General features: G+C 42.9%; 1 long non-coding RNA gene across 1 annotated transcript in view; it reads left to right on the top strand.

Annotated features, from left to right (window-relative positions):
• The first annotated feature begins 5,976 nt into the window (after window positions 1–5,976).
• LOC121671160 overlaps window positions 5,977–18,079 on the top strand; it is a 35,977-nt gene continuing 23,874 nt past the window's right edge. Inside the window, exons 1-3 of the long non-coding RNA XR_006018406.1 lie at window positions 5,977–7,096; window positions 12,466–12,646; window positions 16,249–16,325. This is a non-coding gene — a long non-coding RNA (uncharacterized LOC121671160). The remainder of the gene's footprint in view (window positions 7,097–12,465; window positions 12,647–16,248; window positions 16,326–18,079) is intronic.

Below are 18,079 nucleotides of genomic sequence, written 5' to 3'. Positions count from 1 at the left end.
GTAACTCTTACTTACTGTGCTTTAATTTGCATTGTGGTTTACATTCTCTGTTATTTTCCTGCAAATCTTATTGCTCTTGGAATGAGAGGAAACTTTATAATTCCATGAATAATGCATCATATGGCTGGTATGTTTTTCTGCGGGCAATATAGATTTTCTGAGAATGATGGACAGGAGTGGATTTCATTCTTAGCGAATTGTAATTTTATACAGTTGATATGGGTCATGTAAATGTGAAAAAGTGAGTTATTCCTATTTCAAATTTGTTATTTCAATTTAGTCACCTCTCATTTAGAGAGTAGAAATAGTTTTAGACATAATTACTGAGGATATAATTAATCAAGGTTTTCTTGCACAGTTGGGTTAAATTGTTGTGGCTGAGTGCTCAGTACCATGCCAGTGCTCGCTGGCTCAGTCTCATCTTTAATGGATTCCAGATCTCGTGGTTTCAAGTAACAACAGCTTTTCCAGATCTCAAGGCAATAATGAAATACACAGATGAACTTCAAAGGAAACTCTTCTAGAAGGGAAAAATGAGGTTAAATGATGACCATCAACTGTGGGATATTTCTGTGTCCATAAAATATGTCAGACCTCTTCCAATGCAGGAACAGGTGAAATCTGAAACTATTAGTCTGCTTGACTAATAGACCATGCTTCACATCTACCCAGGCTCTCCTAAATGGATTGGGACCTGATTCTCTGGGGTTTCCAGGTACGTTTCTTGTGTCTTTTCGAGTCAGCTCTGGCCACACGGAGTAGCAGCATTTGTGCCTCGCTTCCCTGTTCCTAACAGTCTTTGTTACTGAGTAGCAAAGGAATGACCTGGGATGAGCTGGAGGCAGGTCTGTCTGAGAGGAGCTGCGGGGTCCCTGCACCCACTGCTCTGCCCCGGCTTGGCCATCCTGCTCTGCCGGTCCCTGGTGTCCCTGTGAGGAGGTGGTTGTCACTTCCAATGAACCCTGCTCTGCTCCCTGGGCCATTGCAGTGTCTTCTGCAGGTAGCGTGCTCTGATTAAATTTGTGTGGCCTGTCAGAAAAATCCATTGTTCCCTACCAGTGCGGTGGAAGTGTGTGTATGGTGATGCACTGGGCTGTGCTGAGAGGGAAAGGCTCCTTCTGGCAGTCTGCAGAGGTTTAACTGACAATAATTGCCCAACGTTTGCTAATTGACTCATCACAGGTCTCTGCTGGTGTGCATCCACCTCTGCGCTGCCTCGGGTCATTAATGCCTGGGTGTCAGGGTGGTGGTCCCCATTGGCTCAAGTGTGTCTGGGGCTCCAGCCACCAGCAGGCATGAGGGAACACACGTGGGGCCAGGGCAGCCTTGGCATCCCCAGCTCTGGGGTGCTCCCAGAGCCCAGCCAAGCCACAGGCTGGGGTGCCTGGCAGGCTGGTGGCACTGCAGCTGTTTGCAGGGGTAAGTGATGCTGAGCTGTGCTGAGCATGGTCTCATGCAGCAAATCTCAGCATTCCCTGTGCCTTACTTACAGGAATCCTAATTTATGCCATTATAAAGGTTAATAACAGAGTGTTTCAGCATGGTTCACATTTTGCCTGCACGCTGCAGTGGGTCTCAGCTAATTCAGCAGCTAGTGGTTTGTTCTGCTTGAAATCCTGGAGAATGGCTCCTCTCCCAAGGTATTTCTTCTGACTTAATTGCCAAGTTATAGTGAAATATGAGGTTCGTTGTTGTCTGCTGGAGTGCTGGGGATTCTGTGTTGTTGGCACATTTTTCATGACCTTGTGTCAGCAGCATAACTAGGCTATGAGATAATTTGTATGCTTTAGATGAGCAGCTGTGTGCATCTTAGCCAGAGAGAGAAGCAAGTGTGATCAGTTCAGTGGAGTTAATCAGATAAAACAGAGAATTAACTCTAATCTTGCAGATTAAGCAATGTCAGACCATGCAGGATGTGTGTAAATTTGATGCAGGTGTAAATAAAAAGGATCTGAAGTGCCGTACACCCAGATTTAACAGAAAGGAGAAAAACAATAGCTGAAAATGTGGGAAAAAAATTCTACAACCATTTAACTGCTGAAAAGAAAGACATGTTGTACCCTTATTTCTCTGTGATGCTCTGGTTCAGCAATGGTTTTCCACTCATTTCCAAATAAAACATTTTTGAGATTGTAAAGACGGAGGATTGCTCTGCTCATCCCTGTGGTATTGCAGATGCCCCACAGTTATCACAGGGTTTTGGAAGCTATTGAATTTACTGACATTTTGTTGGCTAGAGGGCTGAGGGTTTATTAGTATAGGAAAACCAGAAGGAGCAGGCTTGCAATGGTGTCTGGTAATCCTTAAACTGCATTTCCTCTGGAAAGTGTGTGAATAGCTTCAAGAAACAGTGGAGGACAGATTCTGCACTGGCCTTTGCCCTGCAGAAACCTCCCTGCATGGGAGATAACTGATGCTTTGACATGAGACCTGGAGACCTCCAAGATGTCATCCTGAGGAGACAATGATTTGGCATTAGCTCTCACAGCTTTTTCTTATATATTTCTGATAAAACCAAATGATTGTGTTTTTAGTTCGTAATATTTGGGTGGAGAAGTCTGGTCTTATCTCTATTTTTGAAAACTGGGAATTACCTTGAGAAAAAGATTTAGAGCTCTTTAGCATTTGAAATTAGTAAAAGCAGCAAAAGCATGCTATTAAACCTGCATTTATTGAGTTTTAATGACTCACATGATATCATCCTGAGTATCCTTGGCAGCTCACATGGTTTGAGTGCTTCAGCGGAGGAGTATGAAAAATACAAGGAAAAAAAAGCCCCTGTGGTTTATTATAACAATGCAATTATTGTGACTTAGAGTGTCTGGTGAGGTGTCACTTCCCCCCATCTTTCTGTCTCATGCTTTCAGAGGAGAGAAATGTAGTGGGGATGGCCAGTTCCCCATCCACCTTGCAGAGATGGTGTGATCAGAGGTGGCTCCACTGTCCAAACTAGGCCATGGTACAAATCTTCCTCAGCATCAAATCATCGTAAATGACTTGGTTGAAGAGACCTTAAAGATCATCTAGTTCCAACTCCCTGCCATGGGCAGGGACACCTTCCACTAGACCAGGTTGCTCAGAGCCCCGTCCAGCCTGGCCTTGAACACTTCCAGGGATGGGGCAGCCACAGCTTCTCCAGGGAATCTGTGCCAGTGCTCACCACCCTCACAGAGAAGAATTTCTTCCTAACATCAAATCTAAATCTCCCTTCTTCTAGTTTAAAACCATTCCCCCTTGTTCTAGCACTTTCTGCCTGTGTAAAAAGTTTCTCCCTGTTTTTTATAAGCCCCCTTCTAGTGCTGGAAGGCTGCAGTGAAGTCTCCCAGGAGCCTTCTCCAGGCTCATCTCCTTAAGGAAAAGGAGGGTGGTCATTGCATTAGCATGTTGTACTTGAAAATTTACAAGGGATTGTCACATCATGAACATTTTTAAACCAAGTAGGGATTGCAAGATTTTGTCCAACATAGTAATAAATGAACATTTATTCATGTTCCAGTGAGCAGGAGCAGAGAGCATATCTCAGGAGAAAACCAGCAGGAGTTAAAGGCTCCATTCATCAAAAATCTCATTACCCTGCTCTCGTTTGTTGGTACCTGTTTCTAAATTCAAGGAATCCCACAGTAAAGTGTTGGGATAGGAAATCTCATGATGCAAGCAAAAGTAAAGGAGTTTAATGACTGCTGCATGTTCTTCATCTCATAATTTTATCAGTAAGCTCTCAGACTTCTAGAAATGGCTCTGAAATTGGCAGCCCAAACTTAATATCTTCTTCCATTTTGCCATCACATGCACTTTTAGTTCTCAAGTGACTCTAATTTTAAACTCCCAGTGATTTAAACAGCTGCATTGTGCAAAGGCTGAAGTGAGGACATGCTTTTGTAATCAAGCAGCCCAACTCTAAATTTTATGGTGTGATGGTTACTGTGCCCCATTCAAACTATGGCCCATTACACAGAAGTGCATTCCTTTGATTTTACCAAAGAGACCATAAATATGACAAAAGGCATAGCTGGAAAACATGATTTCATGCCTGGATTTTTCAGCTACTGCAAGGAATAAATGAAGTGGTCTCTGAAAGGGGCATATCTTTGCAGTGAATTATGTTTGTATGATTTGTATGGCTAGCAGAGCTCATCAGTGAGTTTACCAAAAAATATATGCCTGCTACAACATTTAGAGCAACAGGGAACTCAGATTTCATATCAAAATAATAAGAATGTAACTTCTTATTTCAGTGGTTTAATACTGTGGAGACTCGGGGGGGGGGGGGGGGGGGGAGGAGATTATTATGCTGGATATAAGAATGTAAAAGATGTTCCCTAAGTGCATAAATGAAATTAATTATCAGCAGTCATATGCTTGGCAAACTATAAGGCTTATTTGCCTTAAAATGTCTTGTTGTATCCTTTCCCTTTTGCCCCAAGGTGATGTAATGTTTTCATCTATGGAAACCTGGTTTTGAGAAAGATTTGGCTTCAAAATGGAAATCTGCTTTTGATTCAACATTAGGATCTAGTAGACAGTCCCATTTGTTTGATCACTGCTGTCTTTCTTCCAAAAAAATCCCAGGGTGTGTTGCCAGCCATAACTGGCAGTACAGAGTCTTTGTGGCTGCTGTCAGTAATACTAAAGCGTAACTATATTCTATCATTAGTTCACTACCAGCTTGAAATACCTGAATAAATGCAATCAAAATTCAAAATAAAATTGAATCACTCTAGTGTCTGGCATTACTGAAGCAAAGAATAAAACAGCATGCACAGGTACAATAACTGAGAATTTAATTTGGGTAATTAAGTTTAATATATAATAAAATTTTATAGTGAACACTTAAAATGCTCCTAAAAATATGGCGGCTTATTTTTATAGAAAGGTAGTTATTGCAAACAGTTCTATTGGGTAATTTTGAGCTGTGAGTTTTTATGTAAAGTATTAACTTACATGAAAGTCCAAGTGCAATTCCATGGGCAAGTGATTTTAGCTGGTGTTGGATTAGATCCTGTGGGACAAAGGGCAGGCTTCATGCCAGCTTTAAAAATATACTTGCTCACTTGCACACCTCAAATTAAGTATTTTTCCTTGCCAACATTAGTGATTTTTAAAATATTTTCTTTTAATGTCCAAAAATAGATGTTGCTTTCTCTTTCCCTCTCCTCTTTCCAGCTTCATCTTACTTGGTGCCTCCCTGAGTGGTGGACCCGGTGGCCGGGCATGTTCCAACAGCATTTGCAACAGCCAAAGGCAAAACAGTGCTGAGCTGGCTCCTGCCTTGCCATCTTTGGGTGGGCTGGTGGCCACGCAAGTGTCAAAGGATACTTGGCAAACGAGGTCAGGAGAAAGGTTTAATTTGGTTAGTCCCACCTCTGATTTTCAGTACTCAGTTTGATAGCCTGAGGGCCCCACTGAAAGCCTGTGAAAAAAATGGGCTTCAAGGCACTGGATTTTGGATGTATCCAAAGATAAGTTAATAGCAATAATGCTGGGTTCGAGATTAATGCCATTCGAAATGCAATAGTGATAGCAATTTCCTAAACCGTTTGTGTGTTCCCACAGCTTCAAGGCGTGGTGTGCTGTGCTTCACCATCAGCTCATTCCAGTGAATCAGGAATGGCTGGCTGGAAGCAGCTCAGAGGTGCCAGGCAAGGGCAGACTAATGCCAGGATAAAACCCAAGGCAGTTCTACATTTACGTGGGTATGCAGCTAAAAATTCTTGTGTGCACTTCAAGGATAGCAAGTACTATTTTTTCTCAGATGTAAATGTACTGTGTAAGAGGACACAGCAAAATGTAATATGGGGCTCTTCAGTAACTGGGAATTACCATAGCAGGCAGAGCAGTGCTCTGTTCTGTGCATTGTTGGGTCTTTGGAAGTGGCTTGTGTTCCAAGGAAATCTGAGTGTTACATCTTTTTAAACCTATCTGCCTCATTAGAGCCATCTGATATTCTCATTTTCCTATGCCTAATTTTTATGTGAACCCTATCAAACAACTGAATGCAAAGATAATATGTGGCAAAGCTAATAGGTTTTGCACATGCTGTGCAACTTTTTTAAAATCAGTAGTAAGTCTTTAAAGCTGTTTAAAATCCGTTTACTCCCCCATGCAAAATTCTTCACTAATACAGTGATGATGGATAAAATCACACAGTTCTTTCCTGTTCTGGCAGTATTATGCAGCTGAATATGTATCCTTGTGCTTGTGTCTGCCCCAAATGGAAAACTTAGCTTACCATGGTTGATTTTTACTTCCTTCCTGTAGGTCTCCAAGTTCTCCTCTGTACTGTCTGTAATAGAGGCCAACCACTCAACCTGTGTTGAAATAAAACTCAGTATTTCTCATAGAATGGTGATTAAGTTCTCGGCAGATCTTCTACCTTGCTACTGAAGAGGCTGCTATACACTTGAACCAGTAGAAACACCAAAAACCATCCAGAGCATTTGAAACTCTGATTTGTCAGCAGTTTCTCATGCTCAAGGAGCATCAATAGAAGAAATATGGCCTCAAGCAGCTGGAAACTGGTAACATTATGCTTTGGGGCAAGACTGGTTCCTGAAGCTGGCTGAGAAAGGATTCCCCATGCCACTGCCTCTGTCATACCCTTAAGGGAAGAAACAGTTCTGCTGACCTTCCGTTGAACATCTTTCCACAACAAGTATTGGTTTTAGGCCTTCTACTTTTTCTGAATAGTGTATCAGCAACCCACAGGAGAACAGGAGAGTGTGACAGGGCTTTGCTGTAAAAGGATCATTGTTTCAAGAGGTATCAATACAAGACCATCAGCTCTCACAGACTTAAATAATTTTTTAAAAATAAAGCCTAAGGAACAGCAGAGCAGTGAAACCAAGTCTCCAGACCTCACCCTGTGCTGTTGTTTCAGGCCTGACATCTGCACGTGACCACTGGTCTCAGCCTCCTCTCTGGAGGGTGCTTCCCCCAGCACAGAGCAACCTTTGGTTTTCTATCCATTTCTCAGAAAAGAAAAACAATTAAAAATCAGCTTGTGAACTGAGGTGGGATGGTGAAGGTTGGGACTGTCCGTACAGACTGGAACTGGAGCTGAAGGAGAGAGCCAAGAGAAGAGGAACCTTCTGTCAAGGTGGGCACAACCTTTCTTAGCACTTTATCTGCACCTCATAACATAAAATACAAATATCAGCAATAGTCTAAATGCATCCATGTAACACCCACCACAAAAACATGCCAGTGCTCCTCCACCAGAAAGAATTCCTGCATTTGAACTGGGTGAAGCTTCCCTGGGGGTGTCATGTAATGGTGACAACATATCTGTGGTACCTGCACACTGTTCGGCATGCATGCAGTGCTGTTGTTATGAATGTTTAAAAAAACCCCAAAACACAAAGACTTCAAAACAGTCTCACAAACAGTTTGCAAGTCTCTGACTTTAGCAGGACACAAGAATCAGTCCTGAAACAAACTGGTAACACTGCTTGACACAAGACTGTTTAGGGAGGGAAATGAAAGCAGTCTGATTTTTAGAACAGTAAAGAATATTTGGGGAAAAAAATTAGGGGCATTGAAAGCTGTTGGAGATCAGCACTTCTTAGAAGCAGCTGGTTTATTACAGTTAGGGTTCTTACATTAATATTCAGCCCTAAGGCCTACATTTTGTCAGGCTGTAAATAAGTTATGTCTGTTGAAAATGCTTTCCCCCAGTGGTGATGTTCTGCATCAGGAGGGTGTCTGTGGGAGGCACCCAGTAGAGCCACTGAGGGGCAAAGGCCTTATGCTCAGACCAGAAGCCCACTACAAGGTTTTCAAATAGCTCTTCATCACAGACATAAATGAAATCCAGTGTTGGATCAGCTGCTGTGACCATCAGGCAGGGAGAAGCTTGCAGTGCCATCAAGAGAGGCTGCCAGAGCTCCGTGTTCCAGCTCAGGCAGTGGCTGTGGCCTCGCTGGCACCACGGTTCCCTGTGTCCATGCTTACAAAAGGGTGATTAACAATATCATCAAACACAAGCAACCAAATTTCACCACTCAGGGAAGTGGCAGGCAGGAGCAGAATGGCAATGTGCTGCCTGGCTTTAGAATAAATTAATATGATGTCACTCCAGCTTTTCTAGAAGTTTAAATGTTTAATAGCATTCTGCTTTTGCTTCCCCCACTTGCTTTATGTTTCATCGTGTAACAGTTGTAAACTGTACAATTGCCTTACAAGATGTTCATTACTATGTGATAAAATATTCATCAAAGGAGAGCAGTAAAACAGCAGATCTTGAGAAATACATGCCTTGAAAAGACTTGAAAACAAAGGCAAAGCAATGTTATTAATTAACAATAACAGAATTCTCGAGATCATGGAAACCAGGCTTTTATTCTGAAATCCTACTTGTTCCATGTCCTATAAACTCAGATTTTAAAAGGAATGTTTTCACAGCAAACTTACATTTATGAGGCATAAAAATTAACAGATTTTTTTATGAGCACCTTTGCATGCTCAGACACAAGAACTTTTTTATCATCTTATTGTGAAATGGAAGCAATTAAGTGATGGTGATGGTCCTACATCTGTACACTTGCTGTGTCTCACTGAGGAGAGAGCTATGGCAGGGAACTCCCCATGGCTCTGACTTGGATACCTATGATCAGCACTTGGAGAGAGGCATGGCTTACACTGAAGGTGAAGGTGACTTTACCTGCCCATGGGGACCTCTAATGGAGCAGTTCCATAAGGCACTGGATGAGAAACCACCTCAGTTTTCCAAGGATAGGGTCTGGGTCTGCAGCATTAATGGTGATGTTAAGGAAGTGCAGAGAAAGGACAGGAAAAAACCAAATTACCAGGATGTACTGCTCCTTTGGGATGAAAGGTAACAATAAATAGTGAAGGACACAACCTCTAATTGTATAAACCCTAAGAATTGATTTCTTATGTCCCCATGAGGCTGTAAGCTGTTCCTATTACTAATACCATGGCCAAGTGACAGAAAATAAAATTATAGAGGTTAAACAACTCACTCATATCAGGAAGAGGAGTCAAGAGATCTGCATTTTAAATCTCTTGAGAAACTTGTCACACGTAGTGCTGAGTGCCTGCAGCCTTCAATTACAGGCCTGAACATCAACCCTGCTTCTTATAATTCTTTCAGCAGCACCATTCCTGTAACAGGGGACCAATGCTGGTTTGTTTGGTTTAGGTTTTGGGGTCTTTGGTTGGTTTTGTAAGCCTACCAATACTGTATAAAGCTATAGCAAATCTTACTGTATTGCTGCTTAGAAGCAGCCCAAAATCATCTGCTACAATTACCAACCATGTTGCTTCATTATTAACTTGAATAACACCACTCTTGCTTTTAAGAACTGTAAGCTGGTTCTTGTGGGCCTTGATGAGCTGTATTTACTGAAGATGAAATCTAAAGTACCTATTTTCCCAACAACATACTGCAATTTCATTGCAATAAGCATTGCTTTCTGTTGTTTGGGTTGATTTGGTTTTCCCTTTTTACTGGACATTTATGAAATAACAGTGTCTTTTGATTTTCTAATACTCCAAAATGAAAAATATGATCATTTTGAACTATGATGGACAAAGAGAAACAGGGAAAGTGGAAAGCCAAAGGAAAGACCTTCCCTTAAATGTGAGTATTGTGCAATTTAGCGTGAGTCTTAATGAAAATCTAATCAATGGCAGCTTTATAGAGGTGAAGTAAAACCAGCATGCATATGTGTAAAACAGAGTCACCAGTCACTTTAAGTCCACAATCTCTCCTGACACCGCTTCCACTAATGACATTTATAAATTGGTCCCATTTTCTCCCTGTAGGAAGTGGGGTGCTCTGATGTGCCTGTTACCTCTGCTGGTTTGGAAATGGGGGAGTAGCGGAGGAATAGCAAGGCAATAGACACTGCAGTAATTTTTCTTCCCTTTTTCAATACAAAATAGCCAATTTTAGCATTTCACCTCTGCTTTTCTGAAGAATTGTTTTAAAGCTTATAATTTTTCTACTAATTTTGATACATTGCCAGTGCTTCACAGAAACAGTGGTAGCTCTCCAGTCATCAGTGCCTCTTCACAGAAGTTCCCCTGGACTCTCTGAATGTGTTTGTTTTCTTCCCAAGTAGAATATAATTTTGTTTTCATCATTAATTATCCAGCCTGGGATTTGTTTTCCTCTTTCTGCCCTGCATCAAGTATCTTTAATTTTTCATAATTTGCTGTCTTCCTAGTAGTCTTTCTAATAATCCCAGGAGAGGTCCTTTATTAATTGCTTTCAGTGTATGGACTCTGATGCCCTTCTGCAAACTTGTTTTAAATAAGCTTGTTCCTGCATTCTCTTGTTAAGCAATAGAAATCAAATACATATGAATTATCCCAAGTATAATTTGCCCAGTTTTACATCTGGTTATAGACATAAGCCATATGAATTCCTTTTGACACTAACCCAGATGCAACCACAGCAAGGAGAGTTTTTGACCATGGGCAGAATGAAAGACACACAGGATCAGCATTTTTTCAAGGTTTGGTCCCCTGGACAAAAAAAACGTTCAAACAAGCAAACAACAACAAAAAAACACCACAAAATCCAAACCCCAACAAAACCCAAATCAAAAAACTGCAAATAAAACCAAGTCCAGACAAAGAAACAAAAAAGCCCTCCCTGAGAAGTTTCACCAATGCCATAAAGCAGCAGGTCAGATGTCCAGTGTGGGAGCTTCCCCAGGGGCAGTGCTTCACCTTTGCAGATGCCCTGCTCCCACAGGCTGCCACAGCAAGGGGTTCACAGCATCCTCAGGTAACTGCCCAACACATATTTTAGTTGCTAAGGGTTAGAACAGTGGCCACTTCATGATCTGAAGTGCCTGAGATGCCCTGGGGATCCAGCCAGTGATCCTGACTCCTGGCCCTACATGGCCCAGTCCTGGCCACTCACCCACTAATTAAGTGAGGGTTGGAGGGAGGCACATGGCTCTCTGTGACACAGCAGTGACACTGTCATATCCTTTCGTTCCTCTTCAGCCATGCTGCTGGGGCAGGGAAAGAAGGGAGGAAAGTAGGACTCAGCCTCTGGTTTTGTCAGCGGTAGTCGGTAGACCATATTTTTGCATACACCCTGCTCTGTAAAAATCTGCTAGCACCTGGACCCTGCTGTGCAGGCAGAGCTTTTTTACAACCAGCTGTTCAGGGAAATCCAGTGGATTTCTGTGCTGTTGCTGGGCTGAGGGACGCTGAGGGACACTGCTGGTGGCCTGCTGACACTGCCTGGGCTGGGGAGTGAGCAGGGAGACTCTAAACACCAGGGGAGGTGACATGGGGCCACCCAAGGGGACTGAGCAGCCCAACCGTGGATGATTCTCCTGTCCCATCACAGAGGATGGTTCCTTGCTTTGGGATCTGTGACTCAGGAAGGCAATGAACTCCATGGGAAAAATTATTTCTGACTGACTTATGGCCCAGTGGCAACAACTTTATCTGCCCTGCAGCCATGCCAGGCATGGAGCTGGCCTGGGCAGGCAAGGTAGGACACCTTGAGGGATTCAATCCTTTCTCCAGCCATGGATCAACACCCACCCCAGCAAGGGTGGACAACCACTGCCACTGCCAGGGACATGCCCTCCAACCCCTCTGCAGCTCTTCCAGACACTCCTGGCTGGGGCAGGCTGAGAGAGTACGTGTCCAGCCACTGCTGGTATCTATTCCAGGACTGCAAAAGGTACAAATTTGCTTCAGTAACAGTGATCTTGGCAGACAACAGAGGCAGCTCCATCACTCTTTTTCATACATACATATTTTGGACTCCCACTGAGAGTTATTAGTTATTAAAAAGCAATCAAATGAAGCTGGCTTTGGAGTACTTTGTTAGCCATATGATATCAATTAAGCCCTAGTCTCCTGACTGCAAGGAATTGACGTTACCTCATGCACAAGCAATTAAATTCCTTCTCTCCCTCTCCCCCTCTTTGAAGCTGGTAATGTCAAATATCTCCCACATTCCCGGGGAAAATGTTGCAGCTATCCTGAGTATGTGGATGCTTTCAATTTGCAATTAATAGATCTGCATAGCAAATGCTTCTGCTGGAGGAGCAGCAGCAGTGAAGGAATCACTTGGCTGTCCAGTGTTAAATACCCTGGTGGTCAGTGCCCTGTCTGGCTGAGCAGCTGCCCACCAAGCCCAGGCAGCCCAGCTGGGATGTCATGCCCTTTGTTAACTCCCAGAGAAAGGGAGGGTTTTCTTCACTCAGAAATAGTGGGCTGCCACTGACAGCAAACCTGCTCTTTCTCAGTGCTTTGCATAACCCAAGACAGGGCTAAGAAAGGAGTGGAAAGTTTCCACCCTCTCAGACTGGAGTTCATACCCCAAATACCACACTTGAGATCAACTGGAAACCCCAACAGAAGGTTAAGGCTTGTACTGGCAACATTGATACTCTTTAGTCAGGTTTCTAAATCTCCCAAATAAGCCTCATTTAGATTTCACTGCAAATCTATTTGTTTGCTTAACAGGTATGACACGGCAATTCTTCTGTGATACTGAGAATCAGGATCATTCTCTGTGGTACCTCTGGGCTTGTCAAACTCTCTTGCACACACCACCAACCCAATCTGCCAAACTGACACATGACCCTACAAAGAGTGTTTTGGACACAAAGAAATTGCTTAAGTGAATTCTGTATTCCTTTCCAAGGTAATTTTATCTCTTTGTGGCTTGGTTTTATCAAGCTTGTCCATTTTAATGCAAATGCTGCAATTTAAAACTAAAAAAAGGGAGAATACTTTTGTCAGCCAAGTTGACAGAGGTTTAGTATTTATTTATGCAAATTACATATTCTGTCAGAGTGCAAAATCACAAACAATTGCCAAACCAATTAATATATTTCAGATAAATAGCTTTGCCAATTAGTGAAAAAATACCCATTTTCAATTGCAATGGAAGAAAATATTTTTTCATAGGTGTGTTAAACAAACAGATAGTTTTATAAGTGAGAAAACTACCGTATAAAAAACCTGCTATAAGCATTACAGTTCAAAATGTGGATAGTCAAGGTTATGAACTGCGGTTTTAAGAGCAGACTTGCTAAAAGCAACAAATCACTGTGTAACATTTTGTAGTTGGGTAGCGTGTGTACTCTACACATAAACCTGCATGCCTGGCGTACCCTGTAATGAGATTTTATATCAATATATATTTTATATGTATTTTTATATGCACTATGCATATATATTTTTATAAAATTAATACTTGCTGGAAATTACTGTTTTCTCTACATTTCAGTGACAGCATCTTCATTGCTTTGTCCTGTTTCTATGCCTTGAAAGAATTTATTGCCAAATAGTTCACTTTATGGGAACTCCTACAAAATTTTAGACAGATTTACTGCACCATAGACAAGATTTACCAGTATATCATGTATTCATTATTTCCATCAGTTAGGACCAGGGCTCAAGTATTGCCTTTGGGATGAGCTTCTCATGTGTACCCAGGTTTGTTGTTGGTAAATGGGGCTTTTTCCACAGTCCTAAAGAAAAGAAAGACCAAATATTTATTTGCTGAGGCCTATGGGTGGAGTGGTTTTCACTTCCCCTTCAGGTTCAGTTCAGGGACTGAGGTAATACTGACGGCTTTGATGAGGTTCCACACAACTGGATGGCAGCCAAAGATGAGACATTTCTGGATGAAAGGATCCAGCTGGTGCAGAAAACACCAAGACCAGACAAACCAGGGGTCCATCCGTTCTTATATTCTCCTGGAAGGCCTTTGACTTTAAAAAGTCTAAAAGGATATGATGGAAAGGTGATAATGCTCACCTGCACCCTCTCCACAACATATTCTCAGGAGCAGGTCACGCCATCCTCAGAGCTGGGCACAGCCAAGGGCTCCATGACCTCATCTGGACTTGCCAGTGTGCCAAAAGCTGTCACCACAGAGGACTCCACATGGAGGATAAAAGGCTCCCCATTTCCCACTGTCATAGAGATTTTAAGGAGGGGTTTTCTCTTGAAGCATTGAGGTGATGTTCAAACACTTATGTTTGGTGCTAATATCACCAAATGTCTGTAATCAATGTGTCTTCCATTCAATGGTATAAGTTGTCCAAATAGCCTTAGGTTTGACATTTTTGAACTTTGGACTGCTTGATTTTCTAAAGGCAATGTAAAAAAACCTGAAGAAAACAATATTTATCACCAAGGAGAGGTTTTTAGGAAAAATCCCCAGCATCTATGGTTTTTCTATGGCTATTTCCATGTCTATTTCTACAACTCAAAGTAGGAGAAGCTGCAAGAAACTTTTCATGGGACCAAATCCTATTCAAGATCACTAAACCAACTTCCAAAAGCTTTAGCCCAAGTTCATTTACTTGTGAGCTGAATTTTTAAAAAATAAAAATGCCAGAGCCAACATACAGCTCTGAGCAGACAGAGAATCTATCATATTCTTATTTTATGATTCTGTTGCCAGAGGGAACCTTCTATCATAACTGTGCTGTCATTGCTGCATTCATTAAAGAAGAAAAAAGGAGGGAAATTATATTGCTCAGGCAGTGCTTCATTTCTGATGAGGGATCCCATACAGCCTGGGAGTCAGGCAGGGACATGAAAGCCCTCGGAGCGGCCCATGGCACTGGGTGGCCTCAGCAGCATGAAGGTGATACTCCTCACTTAGCCACTCCATGTGTTTGAATGGCAAAGCCGGGTGGTGGTCTGGGCTGCTCCCTGAGGGCTTCTTAGGCTACAGATAGGCAGCAGCAGGAGTGGAGCTCAACTCACTGCCCAGAGCCCCAGCTTGTGCCCAGAGCACGGCTGTGGATACTGAGCAGCCATAACCCAGCAGCTCTGTGTCAGTGTGAGCCTAGGGGGAGGATGAGATAGAAAATACAGTGGTTTGTTTCTCAGAATAACAACCCTTTTCTTCCTCACATGGGCTGTGTGAACAGAAGAGTTTCTCACCTGAACAACAAATTGCTCAGTGGTTGTTTTTATCCCAGTGGAAGAGCCAAAACTTAGGATTCTTTAAGCTGAGTGTCTCCTCCCCTGTGTCTGCTGTCAGCTGCTTTGGGCATCACTGGCCAGACCAGCAGGAGCTGCATCACACCTTTCAGGCTGGATCATGCTGGCATTTACAGGAAGTAAGGGGGATTTAAGGTAAAATCACAACATGAGTGAAGCATCCTGGCTGCATGTAAGTCCCCATCAGATGGCACGCAGTTTCCAAAGGAATGCGGGATACATCCTTGCACCCTTCAGGACAGTGAATAAAAGCAGACTGTGACTGTGCTCCTCCTTTGAAGAGTTCTTACACCCAGAGGGGGCTGGAGGGCCTGGGAAGCTGGGAGCACATGGGCATGGCAGATTACTGCAGCCATGGGGATGGGCATATTGGCACTTGGGCACCAAGACATTCTTTGGGAGGGGAAGCTTTAAAGCAAGGGGAAAGATAATTGTATTTTTTAAGTTGGAAAGATGACTGAAGAATTTTAGAAATGTTTCATCTAAATGCTGAGCTCTCAAGAAGCTGCAGCCAACCTCCTCACTCTGTGTGTGCACTTACACTCTACAGGCATCAGACAGCTGGGAAGAAATGTGTGTGGAAAGAATCTTGTGGAGTATATTGGCTTTTAATAAAACAAACTCTTTCTGGGGTAATCTCTACTAATTTCTGTGTTCTTAGGATGATCAGGAACCAGCTTTTTATGCATTGCTAAATATTTGCAGCACATTATTACTACTTCCTGCAGCTGAGGCCAAATTTTAAAAGATGTTTAGATACCTCATTCTCCCTAAAAACAGTATTTGCTAATTAGCACATGTATTTATCTTCACACATATATAAATAGTTTGCATATTTCTGATGCCCTGCACAAACATCCACCTTGGTCTTCAGAAAATTGTTTAGAAATTAGAGGAGTTGAGGAGGCACCTGCCTGCAGATCAATTAGCATCCCAAATTAGTACTCTTAGACACTAGTTGCACTAGTTGTTCTAGGTCCAGACACAGCTGGACTTTTCCTGGTGGAAGTTTGACCCTGCCGTAAGGTGAGTAAGTGACCTGTCTCTGCCCTTACCCTCTTCAAATTTAATCTTTAGAGGGTTGAATATATGTTTATGGGATTGGGGAAATTGAGAGTGGCTTTTTCACTGGAATTTGTTGTGGTGATTAATGGGAAAAGGCATCAGAATTAGGATGAAACTAATGCAAACAGCATCTTCAAAAATGGGTATTTCATGTTGTACAGAGACTAAGAAGAAAATCTGAGCTTCTGCCCTTTTTTTCTTCATTGCAAATTTCAGATCAAATCCAGCACTGGTCTTATCTTTGGAAGTTCCTTGGTCTTTTAAATCTGAGATTTCAACATATTTCCAGCAAGGTAAGATGCTTTTTTATGTGCTACGAAAAGGGATGGATGATGAAAATAGTCAGATTTTCTCCTTTCCTTCAGGGTGATGTAGATAAAGTGTGATTCCTCTGAAGCTGGTGCAGGACCTGCACCAGAGGATATGGGTAGATGCAAGATAGGGCTGATTCTTCTCCTGTGGTTTACATCTGAGCCACCCGTTTGGACTCACAGAGAAGAAGTGGGAAAGAGGAAACAAAGGAGACAATTCTGTCTCAGCTGTCAGGAAGTAGCAGGATGCTCAGAAGCTGCTTGCTGGGCACTTTGGCCAAATCACTGAACAGCTTTCTCTGAGCCACTGAGGTTTTATGTGTTGCTTGTGTCCACAGCTCAGGAGGCCATGTTTGCCAGCCGACCCCACACAGCGTGGTGGGCACTGACCGTGGCTGCTGCGAGCTCTTCTGGTTGCTTGCCAGGGCAGAGCCTTTTTCTGTTGCTTGTCAGCAAACCCTGGCACTGCTGATGGGTGGCCTGGCCCAAAAGCACAGCAAGGACCATGCTGGATTGCCCATGTGATTCAGAGCTGCTGCACAGGGATGGAGTGACTGTTCACTGTGATTTCTTTCCTGCTGACACTGTGCTCTGCAAATTATGAGCTGTAAAAAAAATATGTGGGGAAGTTTTAGGGTCAAGTAAAGGACTGCGTTAAATCCATGGACCATTTGCCAGTAACAGCAGGAATACAGGACAGCAGGGCTGGATCCTTGTATGTGTGTATCTGCGTATTTCCATCAAAGGCAGTCATTTGTCATCGTAAGCTTGATCAGGTTTTTGCCCTAAAGATCCTGTAAAACATCTCTTTTTAGAGTGATTTTTTTAGGTTTTTTTTCTGTTGAAAGTTGGACTGCTCCTAAAGATGGTTATGCTTGCGGCAGCTGGAAAGAATTTAGGGTAATTGCCTACCCTTATAGATTTTATGGACAAAGCATAAAACAGAGCAGTGATGAGGGGCACAGCTTGGGTCTCTGTTTCAGAAAGGCCATGTTCTCTATTGGGGTACAGCCCCAAAGGAAATGCACAGGTATGCAGAAACACATGAAATGCCACCAAAACAGTGTCTCCTCAGCAACCTTCCAGAGCACAGTCCTGCAAGGAGCTGGTGAGTTACCCTGAGAGCTCACTGTGCTTCAGCCTCATGCTAAAATGCAACTGGTGTTGTCCTAAAGCCAACCCAGTAGGCAAAGGCTTTGTCAATAATATTTCAACGGGCTGGCATTGCCTGTGGCCATGCCAGGCTGTAGCCAGGGCAGGTGTGGGTTTCATGGCTCTGTGTGTCCAGAGCTGATTGCCATTACTTTCATGACTGGCACGCAGAGATGCTGTCCCAGTCAGGTCTTGCATCTTTATGAAGTATTAAATAGCCATCACACATCTCACTGGGGAAGACCAAGAGAGCATTGGGTCTTCCAATCCAGATGGTACTAAAAACAAGTTTTCTTACAAGGATGCTCCCACCTCATGCTGGATAATCATCCTCTTGCACAGAGACCCATTCCATCTTTATTTTCAGAGCAGGAGATGGCCAGTGACCATACTGTGCCCTTAAAAAAAAAAGAAAAATGATAGGTCTGTGATTTCAGTGCTATGAATATCACTTATTGTCAAGGTGGGAGTTTGGAGCCAGAGAGCAGTGCAGGCAGCAAGGTGCCAGCCAGCCTGCTTGAACTTCAGTCCCTCTGAGCCAAGAAATACTCTAATTATTTTATGCAACATGTGGCCCTTTGATT

This window comes from Corvus kubaryi, unplaced genomic scaffold (assembly GCF_017639235.1).
Source record: "Corvus kubaryi isolate FWS band 111438036 unplaced genomic scaffold, C.kubaryi_AGA036_p1.0 37397, whole genome shotgun sequence".
NCBI lineage: Eukaryota > Metazoa > Chordata > Aves > Passeriformes > Corvidae > Corvus > Corvus kubaryi.
The sequence above is the reverse complement of the archived record's forward strand: the minus strand, read 5'-3'. Positions and strand labels throughout refer to the sequence as shown.